The sequence below is a fragment of the Amblyomma americanum genome, chromosome 11 (assembly GCF_052857255.1).
Source record: "Amblyomma americanum isolate KBUSLIRL-KWMA chromosome 11, ASM5285725v1, whole genome shotgun sequence".
Classification (NCBI taxonomy): domain Eukaryota; kingdom Metazoa; phylum Arthropoda; class Arachnida; order Ixodida; family Ixodidae; genus Amblyomma; species Amblyomma americanum.
In genome coordinates this window covers 109,011,508-109,026,006 of record NC_135507.1, presented here as the reverse complement: position 1 = coordinate 109,026,006, position 14,499 = coordinate 109,011,508, and the positions used below count along the sequence as shown (strand labels likewise).

General features: G+C 47.5%; 1 protein-coding gene across 4 annotated transcripts in view; it reads left to right on the top strand.

Moving 5' to 3' along the window:
* The window catches only part of Aldh-III (Aldehyde dehydrogenase type III), a 106,779-nt gene that overhangs the window by 46,862 nt on the left and 45,418 nt on the right, over positions 1-14,499 (top strand). The window lies entirely within an intron of this gene.

The window sequence follows — 14,499 nt, the reverse complement described above, 5'->3', positions numbered from 1 at the left end:
GGGTGCTGATCCCAGGGTCATGGGTTCAAATCCCACCTATGGCAGCCACATTTCGGGGAAGGCCAGCACATGTTAATCCTTGATTAGCTGCAAGCTGTATGCATGTTTGGCGGGTATACGAATGATGAAATATCACTTGAAATGACTCTGGAAACTGAATAGCATCACAACTATTGGTTTTGTGATAAAAAAGGGGGTACCCATTTGTTCCTCTTAAAAATACCACACGTGTTCCATGTCCATGCCTCAGTGTTTAAAGAACTTGCATTAGAATTGAAAACTGCTTCAGTGAGCACTGTGAGCACTCAACAATGTTTCAAAATTTCTTTTTCCCTCCAAGCTGGGCCATGTCTTACTCTACACCCACGCTTGTAAAAGCACACTGAGCACTCAGGGGGCCTATTAGTGAGATAAAACACGCTGAGTGGTTGTTTGATAGTACAGTCGAGCCCACCTATGGGATCCTGATGGCCGCACAGAATGCCTTCATTTAATACTAGGTTCGTAGGAAGTGGACTTGATGCGTTACAGCCAAAATTGAAAGTCTCTAAGCGTAAGCCCTTTATGTCCATCTGCTTATTTGAGCATACAGCGTAATCCACTTGTAACGATACTGGATATAATAATATATTGCTTATAACGATCAAATTATTTAGATTTATCAATTCTCCCATTGCCCCTATGTAAAAATAAACCGTATATAACAATGCAATTTTTGGTGGAATAACAGATACTATAGGATCCTGGCCACCCAGATGGCCTTTACTAGCAAACTCAAAGCATGGTTACGGCTATGTAACGTGAGGTTCAGCGATAGCTGGTGTAGTGGTGACGTGATGCACCCCTGCACTGGCAGGCGGCTGTTCCAAACAGAGCCACCTATGCGACCCAGGTTGACCGTGATATAAGGTGATATAAGGGTGCGCTGGTTACGCCCTCTGGTTACGCCGGTGGCAAGCCAGGGACTGGTACCTATCTCTGTAAAATAAAATACTTCAAGTGAATGAGGTAAAAACTCCCTGAATGGGTCGACCGGCGTGGTGAGGCAGCTTTGCCTTGGGAACCAATCTCTATCCTCGTCACAATCGCTGGAGGGAGGAGCTTGCTTGGCTGCTGCCACGCAACGCTGTCTCACACAGATGGTTGAGAATTCACTTTTTTTTTTACCGTTAGCTTTTTGATGGGAGCTTCGGAGGGGGTGGCTCGCTCAGCGAACTTTGCAAAGTGCCACTCTGTGCACTCTTGACAGGAGCACCGGTGGCTGTGGCTACATGCATGGATGTGTTGTTTTTGCTTTTTTTTTTGCCAGTCCAGATACAATAATCAGTTATACCGATTGGATTTTCTGGTTTTCTCAATATCGTTATAAGTGGATTGTATCCAAGGTTTGTAGGAAGTGGACCTCCTCCTGTGTTACAGCCACAATTACAAAGTCGTACAGTTTAGGCTCTCTATCCTTGTTCATGCTCCTTGCCGCCAGCAACCTGGCAAGGATTGCCTTGGAAGCGATCACAGTGGCAGGCTGCCTCCTCGTCATAACCCTTCAACTTTGCATGCTATTATTTTCGTCGCTATACGTCTTTTTTATGTCGGCATCATCTTCCGCACAAACCAAGTCCCAGGCGACAGCAGATCGAGCCAACTGCACATCAGCAACGCGTTGCCACAAATCATCATGCGTCCGATAACGTCACGTTCGAAAGCACCCTCTGTAGGTTCTGGGTTCCTAAATGTTCTCTCACGGAAGCAATTCTTGATGCACTCTGCAGTCAGTTCCATCCATAGGACCTTATCAGTTCAAGGCGGCAAGCTGAGAAATTCGAACCCGGATGTCGCTGTTCCTGGTCGGTCAATTCCTGTGACTATGCGCTGGTAAGCACTTCCGACAGGACACCTTGAACACGTGAATTATGCCCACTTCAGGTGGCTAGTGTTCCTCGTCGTGTTCAGTGGCAGAAGGGTGTGGTCACCGCAGTGAAGGAAGGTAGCGAGTGGTGCACCGCACAGTTATTAACACGCGAAGGACCTTCCTTGGTTTTTTAAAAAAGCATGCCATCATCGAACTCAACAAACCCCCAGCAAACAAGTTGCCTGTCATCCCCATGCAACTTTTAACTAATGCCTAGTGGTGCACTTCTCCAATGAAAAACAACGCGCATCATCATCATCAGCCTGACTGCACCCACTGCAGGGCGAAGACCTTTCCCATGCCTCTCAGATTGACCCTCTCCTTTGCCAGCTGCGCCCACCGTATGCCCGCAAACTTCTTAATCTCATCCGCTCACCCAACTTTCTGCCTCCCCCTGCTACCCTTGCATTCTCTTGGAATCCCCTCCGTTACCCTTAAGGACCAGCGGTTATCTTGCCTTCGCATTACATGACCTGCCCACGTCCATTTCTTCCTTTTGATTTCAACTAGGATGTCATTAACCCGCGTTTGTTCCCTCACCCTCTGTGCCCGCTTCCGGTCTCTTAACGTTACACATATCATTTTTCTTTCCATGGCTCGCTGCATTGTCCTTAACTTAAGCTGAACCCTTTTTGTTAGCCTCCATGTTTTTGCACCGTAGATGAGTACCAGTAAGGTACAGGTAAGGTATTGCTCAAGAGCGATATTGGTAAATTGCCATTCTTATCCTTCTGGTTATTTATCTCTAAAATCCGGATCAGCTGTCACTACTTGCACTTAGTAGACGCATCCCTTTACCACTTCCAGCACCTCGCTGCCAATTGTGAACTGCTGTTCCCTTGCTAGACGGTTGAACATTACTTTGGTTTTCTGCATGCAAATTTTTAGGCCCACCGTTCTGCTCTGCCTTTCTAACTCATTTATCATCATTTGCAGTTCACCTCATTCAGCATCGTTCAGGCTTTTGTGTCCTACGTGTAGCTTCCACAGCACTGCACCTTGCAATTCTTTCCGATGACAAAACGGCGACCGCCAGTCACTGCCCTTATGCTCATGCACAAAAGGCTGCTAATGCGATGCTTACTGCACGTTCCATCAGCGCTAGGCGTCACATTTCAAGGTATGTGTTTTTATGACCGCATCTAGTAAAAAGTTTTTTTGGTACTTCACACGTCCCGGTATTTGTTTCTTTTTTAAATTTTTATTGTTGCTGCTTTTTTTTTTTGTCACAGCATTATTTTCATAGGAAGTGGGGATGGGGTGACACAGAGGCTAGAAGACTCATTGCTCTCTGCTCCTGCAAGAAGCAGTAGTCTTCGACTACGGTGCCACATTTACAGCACCTCCTCGTTTGCTGTAACCGAGTTGTGTAGTCATCTGTGTTCATTGTATCGTAGATGCACTGCCATTGCTCTAATACAGATTTTGATGGTAGCACCGCCCTCTTTCGTAATAAGCAAGTGTTCGTTATAACTGCATGTAATGCAAAGGCAAGATAACCGCTGGTCGTTAGGGGGAACGGAGTGGATTCCAAGAGAAGGCAAGCATGGCAGGAGGCGGCAGTAAGTTACGTGGGCGGATGAGATTAAGAAGTTTGCAGGCATGCGGGGGGCACAACTGGCAAAGGACATTGGTTAATTGGGGAGGCATGGGAGAGGTCTTTCTTTGCCCTGCAGTGGGCGTAGTCAGGCTGATGATGATAACTGCGGCCGTTATAAGCGGGCTCGACTGTATTCAGCACGCTGACATCCAATATGTAGGTGCTGATGACCATTTGACGGCAGTTGAAGCAAGTGGGACCACAGGTGTCCCATTGTCCTAAAATGGGTTGAATAACCCTGAGTGGCCTAAATTGATGCCTCCACTATGATATCCCTCATAGCCCATGTATGACGCCCCATCTACCATCTGTCCTCGTTAGGCTTAGGTGGTAGTATTAATTGTACAGCAACAGCTGTTAGCACTGTGTTTCCATATATGTGGAGCTGTTGGCGTAACTTATTAGGTGTGACACATCATGCTGTTTGGCCAGCATGGAAAGGCATTGCATGTGACGTCATGACAACGTGCCAGGCTGATTGGTCCAAATGTGATGATGTCACTCGTGACATGCAACTCTGGCTGAAATTCCTATGGCCACAAGGGAGCATGTCTGATAACTTAGTTTTTCAGCTATGGAGTTCGTGTGGCAGCTGTATGGCTGGGCTTGACTGTTACACCCTCACTGAAAATCTTGGTCCAACTTGTGCGGCCTTGGCAGTCTGAGTTATTCTTTGCACCCACCACTGATGGAGCCGGTGCTGGCATCCTGAGTGCAGCTGTGGACATCTCTTTCTATTCTAAAAGTAGCAACAGAGTGCACTTGTGGCTCCAAGGCAAGGATGCATGCATAGCTCGGTAGACTGAAAGCAGGAACAGTGGTTCTTGTATCCTTACTTGAATGACAGGGCTTAAGCAAGATAATAGGGGAGGTGTAAAGAGCTAGTTAGTCACTGCATTGCCATGCGTTCCTTATGGTGACACTTGGGTGGCTGGTGCGTCATTCAAGATAGCATGCGACGCAGACAACCGCTGAGCTCGGGGTGCAGAGTAAAAGTGGCTCTTGCGCTCTTACATCAGCAACCCGGCTGGTCGACTTGCACAGCATGGTTGCCAATCTTGAGGACCTTGGTGCTGGTGCTGTACAGGGTTGGCTGGCGGTCACGGGCAGAAAATCCTTTCCTGTGCAGTGCACATCACTTGACAGCTGCTGCTGTGGGTGATGGTGAATTCGCTGAAAGCCATGAACGGCTGGAGTGTATTTGGCAAGCACTCCAGCATCATGAATAGCAGTGTGCCAGTGTCACTGTCGGGAACAGTTGTCTTGCCAGTACTCACCTCTGGGGCGGAAAGAAGCTTGGATGTTAGCAAGAAGGGGCTACAGCACAGAAGACAGGCAGTTGAACGTTCTCCAGTAAATGCGGTGAGTGCAAGGAAGTAGTCTTTTGTGCAGTGCTACCAGCGGTATCTTTGCCATTCAGTTCACTACGAGGAAAGAAGGCCAGGTGTGCATCGACACAGTGAGGCTAGGCTACACTGCCGTTCACTTCCTCATCAGGGTGTCACAAGTTTGACTCGAGGGCAATTTTTAAACTCACCACGGTGGTTAGGGCACTCGGCTGCTGATCCAGAAGACCCGGGTTCAGTGCAGGCGAAATGCTGCGCAATGTTAGTACGCTGCTCTAAAGGGGTCAAGATTTTTGGAGTCCTTCACCATGGTATCCCATACAGCCCATGTGTCACCTTAAAAGGGAACAATACTGAGTCAGGCTAGACTGATTGGCTAACGTAACAAGATAGCAAGTAATTCATTTTTAACCAAAATAGAGCTTTACTTATTTCAGTTACTTACCGTATAAATGTGTGTAAGGGCCTGTATGGGCCGCACCATTTTCCCCAAGGAAATATTGAAAAAAAAAAAAGATCCCTGTAAGGGCCGCACTCAAACTTTCCACAACCCACACCGGAATAGCCTTCAAAATGCATGCGCACAGGAGCTTCCAGGTCCCGCGGGTCATTATCATCGTTGTCAACTATTTTCTCCGCCATGAGCTCCCGCTATCAATATCGGCATCAGTATCACCAGCTCCAGCTTTTTGTGGTGTAATGGAGGAAGGAAAATATGGCTGTCAAAGGCACGGGAGCTGTGGTAGCATGTTAGCTCACTGTAGTTGTGGCTTTTATGTGCTGCCGTCAAGCATTGCAGTTTTAGCATGATGGGCAAGCACCTTAATAGCTACACGGCTGGGAGATTGCTCTCGAACACGGCAAGCATGCAGCGGGCAGGAAATTCGGCGTGGCGGAGAAGTGTGTCCGACGATGGTGCATCCAAAAGGATGCATTGAGGAACACAAGCTGCAAAAAGCGTGCATTCCGAGGCAAGCCTAGCAAGTTTCCGGAACTGGAAGAAGAGCTGCTGTGGTATGTGACAGAAGTGCAAAACAACGGCTTTGCGTTGACAATAAACATGCTGTGCAGCTTCTTGTCGGATGAGCGTGCACCAGAGCACTGCACCAGCTCGAAGTCTGAAGACTCCGCGAGTGATGATTGGATGCAGAACAAATGCCACTCATTCCCTGATTTTTACTTTTAAAACATTTTTTTCCACACATCGCGTGTATGGGCCTCACCGCAAAAATGGGCCTTCAAATCTGAAAAAAAAAAATACAGCTCTTACATGTGTTTATACAGTGTTTTCTGTTACATGTTTAGACTGGAGATAAGAGTGGCATATTTCCTCAAGAGCATATCTTGGGGCTCTCAAGTAGCACTACTGTCAAGTGCCAGCTTTTGTTGCGCACTTTCTTTAGGGCCGGTAAAAACTGTTGTAAACATGTTGCAAACATTACAGCTGGTGTTTTTTCAAGGTCGTCTGCAATTTTTTTGACACCTTTCCCTCAAAACCACTCAAAGCAATTAACCAACCTTTTATAATTAAAAAGTTCTGCAGGCTTGGGCACACAACTATCAACAGCAGCACTGTTTGTTAACATGCCTGGGCCACTCTTATTTTCTTTTTAACTTGGTAGGGTTACATTTAGCTGGGACACTAAGTACGTAATGCAGCTCAAAGGGTGGCGATACATTTCGCAAAAAATTCATGCAAGAAAACAAAGCGAAGGGGAAGTACACAGTATAAAGTGACAATACAAGGAGCATCAGTACGTTCAGTGAAACATGGTGCAGAGAGAAAAAGGAGAATGATGTGGGCTCTGCTACAACAGAGGGAAACAAAATTGGCAGTAAAGATGAAAGTAAAGGCCATCATGCTTGGCACATGATGACCTTAGCTGGCTATGTGCCGTTAAACCCGACACAAACAAGCAAAGACAAGGAACGCTAAGTAACTTTGCTGGTGGAGCCACTGAACTTTTTCAGAACTCCATTTCATGCATAGCAGTCGACGCTGCCAGAGCTAGCGTGCCTGTTCACACAAGCCAAGTCTGCGTCCACTAAGAATGTCGCACAACCAAAGTGTGCACAGGCGTATTTCCTTGCAACAAATTTTGATTACCATGACTGGCAGCCTCCTGCCACAATTTCGTTCTGCGACTCATCGCGAAGTAAGGATGACGTACACGGCTGGCAGGGCAAAGCGCTTTAGCCTCATCCGCACCTCAAGTGGTCGACCGTGATTCCCTGTACTAGCACTTGGTTTTATACAGCTCTTTTTTGTCCTTCCAAATACACATCAGGTGGTTTTGAGAAGTGTTCTGTTCTAAGCAGCAGACAGACGCTTCAGTGGAAACAACGCAAAAAGCTCTTTATTCGAGGCAGCAGCGTGCTTTTATAGATAACGCTGCATGCTGGCCAGGCACACATCATTGCTGGTAGAATCTTATCAGACCGCCTGGCCGATACAGAACATTCCTTTCTCCTTAATTAAAGCTACACGCATTTTTTTCTGCGCTCATAATTGGAGGCTTGATAGCGATCAGGAGGACACCTTGTGCAATTACTTCTTCGCAAATGGGCCTCTTCGGGTGATGCCATGGTTGAAGCTGCGGTGATACTTGAAGGCTGCACTGCTGAGTGTCTTGCCTCGGGCTGCGATGCCGGTTCCTCAGCTGAAGTGGCGTCATCTAAGCGAACATCCCCAAGCTTGTCCTTAGTAGGACCACTAATCATGGAGTCAGCAGGGAAATCTTTTCCCGAGGGTGTTGATGGAAAGTCTCGCTGAATACGGGCACTTGAGGTGGTCTCAGGATGCGCTTCTTTTGCGGCGTCCAGATGGAATGCTGTCTTTGGGCCCGAAATCCAGCTGGGTCTCAAGTGGTCGATATGCAAAAAACGAAAATGGTCACCGACTTCGACTACAAACGTAGAGTCGCTTATGTGTTGCATTACGACAGCTTCCTCCCATGACAGGGTTTTCCCTCTCGTAGGCTTGACGAGAACTGACGCACAGGCTTCCATCTGCGGGTCCCTTCCTCGGCCCTCGTTGCGATGGCTGGCGTCTGTCTTGATGGCTGCGCATATCCTGCACAAAACTTGGCTTCAGGAGTGAAAGCTTCACTCGAGGTTGTCGTTTCAGGAACAGCTCAGCCGGCGTTCTTCCTGTTGCGGAATTCGGGGCGTTCCTGTAAGCAAGCAAGAAGTCGTTAAGTCATTGATGCAGAGTTCTTTTTTGGCCTGATAGGTTATCATGAAGCACTTGCTTGAGTAGAGTGGCTTTTGTTGTTTGAACTAGCCTTTCTGCTGCCCCGTTCGATGAAGCATGGTACAGTGGCGTACGCGTGTGTCGAATCCCGTGAGAAGAGGTGAAATTGGAGAACTCCTGCGCAGTAAACTGAGGTCTGATGCAGATTGCTGGTCACTGGCCAAAGTCAAAAGATGAAAAGACGTTTCGGGAGCACTACGGCTCCCTTGTTCACTATGAAGCAATCGGTGCACGGATTCGTCCTTTTGTAGCACCCAGTAGCGTTTTTAATGATTTAGCATAGATAGGATGTAGAGTTCCGTCGTTCCTGTTTAATGTGTTAGACGATGTCTGTATGATAAGGGACTCAAGATTCTGCCGTGCTGATGTGTTCTTTTCTGTTGTCAATATCTTTACTTGATCCCAGTTAATCTCGTGGCCGGATTCTTGCACATGCTCGGCGATGGCGTTAGATGCTGCTTTCCGGTTTCGGACGTCGTTCTGGTGCTCTCTCAGGCGTCTCCTGAAGTCCTTTGTTTCACCGATATATATTGATGAGCAATCGGCGCAGTCTATCTCATATACAACACCTGGAAATCTTTCACGAGGGAGCTTGTCCTTCACATTCACTAGTTCTGTTCGCACCTTGCCAGCGGGGACGTGCGCAATGTTGACGCCATGCTTGCGGAGAATACGTGCAAGCGCTTCGCTAATTCCCGCCACGTATGGGACAGCAGCTCGTTTTTCTTTTGTTTTTTCTGTGCTCTCGCGTTCTTCGGAGGTAGGCTGATTCGCTGTCATTCTTCTTTCGGTGTTCCTGATGAAGGAAAGAGGGTAGCCGTTTCTTCGAAGATCCGACTCTATTCTTTTCATTTCGCTCTTTAGATCGGCATCTTGACTGCAGACCTGTCTGGCACGGTTGATCAGGGAGACAACCACAGACCGTTTGTGAGCGACTGGGTGCACAGAACTGAAATTTAAATATCTTCCAGTGTGCGTAGGTTTGCGGTAAACATTAAATACGAGGCCATTCGGAGTACGGGTTACCGTGGTGTCCAGGAATGGGAGGCAGCCGTCGGTTTCTTCCTCAAAAGTGAACTTGATTGAGGGTTCAATGGAGTTCAGGTGGTCTAGAAAAAGGGCCATGTGCTTGCGCTCTAGGACACAGAAACAGTCGTCCACATACCTTAGAAATATTTGTGGTCGCGGCTGGAAAGTGGTTAGGGCTTTGTTTTCGATGACTTCCATCGTGATGTTCGCCGCTGTCACCGAGATTGCTGCGCCCATTGCTGTTCCGAAGGTCTGTTGGTAAAAGGTGCCATTGTAAGTAAAATAGGTGTTAGCGAGACAGAAGCGCAATAGCTCGCACAGCTCTGCTGCGTCGAAAGGGGTCCGATCTTGCCATGAGTCCTCATCTTCGAGACGTTGCCTGCAAGCTTCAACGGCCAGATTGACAGGAACGCTGGTGAACAATGAACAGACGTCGAAAGACACGAGCATGTCGTTGTCTTCAGGGACAACGGCTTTTACCTTGTCGATGAAATCGGACGAGTTCTTGACGTTCGTTTCTGTCTTTCCAACCAGTGGAGCCAAAACACCGTGGAGGTACTGCGACAGAGAGTGCACAGGAGACCTTCTGAAGTCTACTATTGGGCGTAGAGGGGTGCCTTCTTTATGAACCTTTGGAAGCCCGTATATGGCGGGTGCCGAGCCGTTCGTGCAAAGCAGCTGATAGTAGAGGCGCTTCATGGATGGTGGAAGGCCCTCGAAGATTTTTGCGAGCATTTTCTGAAGAGACGTCTGCACCTTTGACGTGGGGTCTTTTGGTAGTTGGCGATAGGTATTCTCGTCCTGTAGCAAGGCTTCCATTTTTTCTTGGTACGAAGAGCGGTCAAGGATTACCGTGACATTGCCTTTATCCGCAGGAAGGATTGCAATTTCATCATTAGCCTGTAGGCTACGAATTGCCTTGCGTTCGTCTTGAGGCAGGGAGTAGTCTGGTGACGTCTTCTTCATACGAGACAGCACACCTATCGCCTTCGTCCTTACTTCGTCTTGAACGTCTCGGTCCAGGAGTCGCACCGCTCCTTCGACGGCACAAGCAACCTTTCGTGGGTTCGGAACTTTCCCTCCGAGACAGCGACACTACTTCCTTCAGCGACACTACTGTAGTTTATAGAAATGAAAAACAAATCTGTCGCGAGATAGTTGAAGCCTTCTACATTGCTAAGGCTAAGGACACGTGTGTGGCTAAGCCGTCGGTAAACCTTCACGCTAAGGAATTTGCCTTTTTAGATAACTTGTTAGTAAGACCCTGACATTGAAAAATTTTTTTGTGTGCCCTTTCACTGATACGGCTTATGTCCGCGCGCATCTCAGTGCGAGTCTTCGTTGTTTTCTTCCTTTCAATAAAACTTCAGTTGTTAGTCCAGCCTCGTCTTGTTTGCTTCTTCCTTTGTGTCGCATCTTCTGGCTGGTTTAAAATGAATCCTTGAAGGTCTTCTGAGAAGGCAAATGAGGCACAGTTATCTTCTTTAGCTCTTAATACACTGGCGCGTCGAGTACGTTCAGAAACATCTTCAGTTTCTTGTCTGCAGAGACATCATTTATGTCTGCGTAGTTTTCGAAGTGTTCAAAATATGACCGTATGTTGTCAATTTTCGGGTTGTATTCCGTCATTCTGCCGAGCTTCGGACCATGTCCGGGTTCTGCCATAATGAGCAAATTTCGATTTCCTCGATGTGCCTTGTCTGTACTGCCGGTTCTTGTTCGCTTGCTCCAGCCAGCCTCAGAAGTCCATGCAAGGGCACACATCATTGCTGGTACAAACCGCAGCGGTTGCCAAGGGGTTGAGCATCCGCCTCGCATGCGGGAGGTGCGGGGTTCGATCCCCAGTGCCGCCGGGTACCCACCGGTGATACAATGAGCACAAGCTTTCCCCTGGTCTGGTGCTCGGCTTCTTTAGGGTGAAATGCTTGGGAAATGAGTCTTCGACCCCACCTTGAGAAATAGAATATACCTTGTGCCATAGCGCTCTCTGGCCTTAGATGCCCTTGCGCCATAAAAATCCATAATCATCATCATTGCTGGTACAATCTTATCAGACCGCCTGACTGATACAGAACAAGAAGAACGAATGATACGGAGTAAAATGCTTTTGAGGGGATGCAATTCCGCAGTCTCCGCAGTGTATGAAACTGAGTATAGTAGTAGTTGGCTGCATCTGCACTATTGAATTTCGTATGCCTTGGGGCTGAGATCAAAGCCATAGTTGCTGCTCATACGTGCCGCATGACCAATTTCACTGTCTGCCACCAGGGTTGCCATTTGAATTGTTTACTTGCCTTGCTGCTGCACTGAGTGCATTCCGAGCATCCCAGGTATTCGGTTTGAGACACTTACACTGAAGCCTGGACATCATGAAGCATTGCCTGTGCTCTGCTTGTGCAGGATCAGCATATGCTAAGCCGCCGCTGGACAAACTCATTAGAGACAACAAGGAACGAGTTGTGGGCACAGAAGCAACTAGCGTAAAAACCTGTCTATAATACGAGGTGTAATCTGGGGATAGAAAAACTGAAAAAAAAAAGTTTTTTATCCGTGTATAATGCGAATGAGGAATGCATTTATTTGCACTTTATTTCGCTCTTCATCTGATAACTCAATGGACGCTTGTGAGGCGTACCATGCTGCGCGTTTGTGCGTCTAGTGCCACCCCATGCCAAGCGTCGGCAGTGGGCACGGGTCTCCGTGTGCCTGTGCTGGCTCACTGCCCTTCTTGAGCTGGCACGCTTGATCAGAGAATTTCACACCGTTAAGAAACGAGCAGCTCAGACTTGCTGTGGCACTGGCTGGAGCCATGCAGTCCTCTGATCGTTGTAAACTGGTGTGCCAATTGAGGTGCATGTGTGGGAGTGCAGTGCGGTACTGATCTGGGCACCGCGTTGGCCACGATCGCATCTCATGCCCCAGAAATGTCCTCACGGTAGGTGGCATCCACGATCCAAGTGCAGAGTTTGGCTGGAGAGCCCCGTTTCAGATGCAGACTGTCCTGCCTCGTCCAGCCCATGCAGCAGCGCTTGATGCTACCATTACTTTCTTTTTAAAAACAGCTGCGTACTGGCTTCGTGGTCCCAAAGTTGGGCAGGGCACACAATCGTCCTGCATGGGTGTTGTGGCCGGGGTCCGTCTAGTGAGGTGGCATCGAAACTGAAACCATTGAAACAGAACCGACACTACCGCTTGATAGCGCCTGCTCTTGCTGGAAAGCTGATGATGATAATGCAGAATGATGTAGTGAGTCTGGAACTGCGAATTTTGGCTAAAAATTGTTTGGATCATTATATAATGCGAGGCTGAAATTTCACATACTAAAATTCGGGGGGAAAAAAAACTTCCTGTTATAGGTAGGTTTTTATGTTTAGTTTTCCAGTGCAAGACTAAAGAAGCTAAGAAGGACAAACAGTTTTCCACGTCAAGGTGTCGCACCTGGCTCACACTTGCACCGCAGTTGAAAGTCAATCACTTTGGGCAGGTGCAAGGCCTGAAGCTCGGCACCCTAGCTCTCATCAAACTTAGCATGTGACTGTCAGTGTGTGCTGCTGCTCCTACTGCTATTGCATATTTTTTTTTTCAATATTGGTACTGCCAGCCCTATCTACCGTAACTTCTTTGAAACTTGAACTTGAAATAAACAAACAGTTGAAAGTTGGCGCCTGTCCATTGTCTCCTTGTTTTTTTGGGTGCGCAAATTTATTTGCGCACCCAAAAAAGCTAAACCAACTAACCCGGCAACATGCCTTACTGAGCTCATCATCATCATCATCATCATCAGCCCTACTACACCCACTGCAGGGCAAAGGCCTCTCCCATGTCTCTCCAATTAACCCTATCCTTTGCCAGCTGCATCCACCCTTTGCCTGCAAACTTCTTAATCTCATCCACCCATCTAACCTTCTGCCGCCCCCTGCTACGCTTACTTTCTCTTGGAACCCACTCCGTTACCCTTAAAGACCAGCGGTTATCTTGCCTTCGCATTACATGCCCTGCCCAAGCCCATTTCTTTCTCTTGATTTCGACTAGGATGTCATTAACCCGTGTTTGTTCCCTCACCCACTCTGCCCGCTTCCGATCTCTTAACGTTACACCTATCATTTTTCTTTCCATGGCTCGCTGCGTTGTCCTTAACTTAAGCTGAACTCTTTTCGTTAGCCTCCACGTTTCTGCCCCGTAGGTGAGTACCGGTAAGATTATGCTGTTGTACACTTTCCTCTTGAGGGAAATTGGTAAACTGCCACTCATGATCTGCGAGAATTTGCCATATGCGCTCCACCCCATTCTTATCCTTCTAGTTATCTCCCTCTCATGATCCGGATCAGCTGTCACTACCTGCCCTAAGTAGACGTATTCCGGCACAATTTCTAGGCTCTCGCTGCCAATTGTGAACTGCTGTTCCCTTGCTAGGCTGTTGAACATTACCTTGGTTTTCTGCATGTTAATTTTTAGACCCATCGATCTGCTCTGCCTGTCTAACTCGTTGATCATGATTTGCAGTTCACCTCCTGAGTGACTCAGCAAGGCAATGTCATCAGCAAATCTCAGATTATTTAGGTATTCTCCATTTATTCTTATTCCCAACTGTTCCCAATTCAGGCCTCGAAATACCTCCTGCAAACATGCGGTGAACAGCATTGGTGAGATCGTGTCTCCTTGCCTGACGCCCTTCCTTATTGGGATTTTATTGCTGACTTTATGGAGGACTATAGTAGCTGTGCAGTTGCTATATATATCTTCCAGTATTTTGACATAAGGCTCTTCTACCCCCTGGTTACGCAATGCCTGTATGACTGCTGAGGTTTCCACTGAGTCGAATGCTTTCTCGTAATCAATGAATGCTATATATAGAGGTTGGTTATATTCTGCGCATTTCTCTATCACCTGATTGATGGTGTGAATATGATCTATTGTAGAATATCCTTTACGAAAGCCTGCCTGATCATTTGGTTGATTAAAGTCTAACGTTGCCCTGACTCTATTAGCGATTACCTTAGTAAATACTTTGTAGGCAACGGATAGTAAGCTGATCGGCCTGTAATTTTTCAAGTCCTTGGCGTCTCCCTTCTTATGAATTAAGATAATGTTTGCATTCTTCCAAGCTTCTGGTACAGTCGAGGTCATAAGGCATTGCGTATACAGGGTGGCTAGTTTTTCTAGCACGATGTCCCCTCCATCCTTCAACAGATCTGCCCTTACCTGATCCTCCCCAGCTGCTTTTCCCCTTTTCATTGCTTCTAAGGCTTTCTTTACTTCATCATTCGTTACTGGCGGGATGACGCATTGCTGTGCACTGCTGTCTTTCTCATTAGCGTTCTGATTACATTGGCTACTGTACAGGTCTGTGTAGAACTCTTCG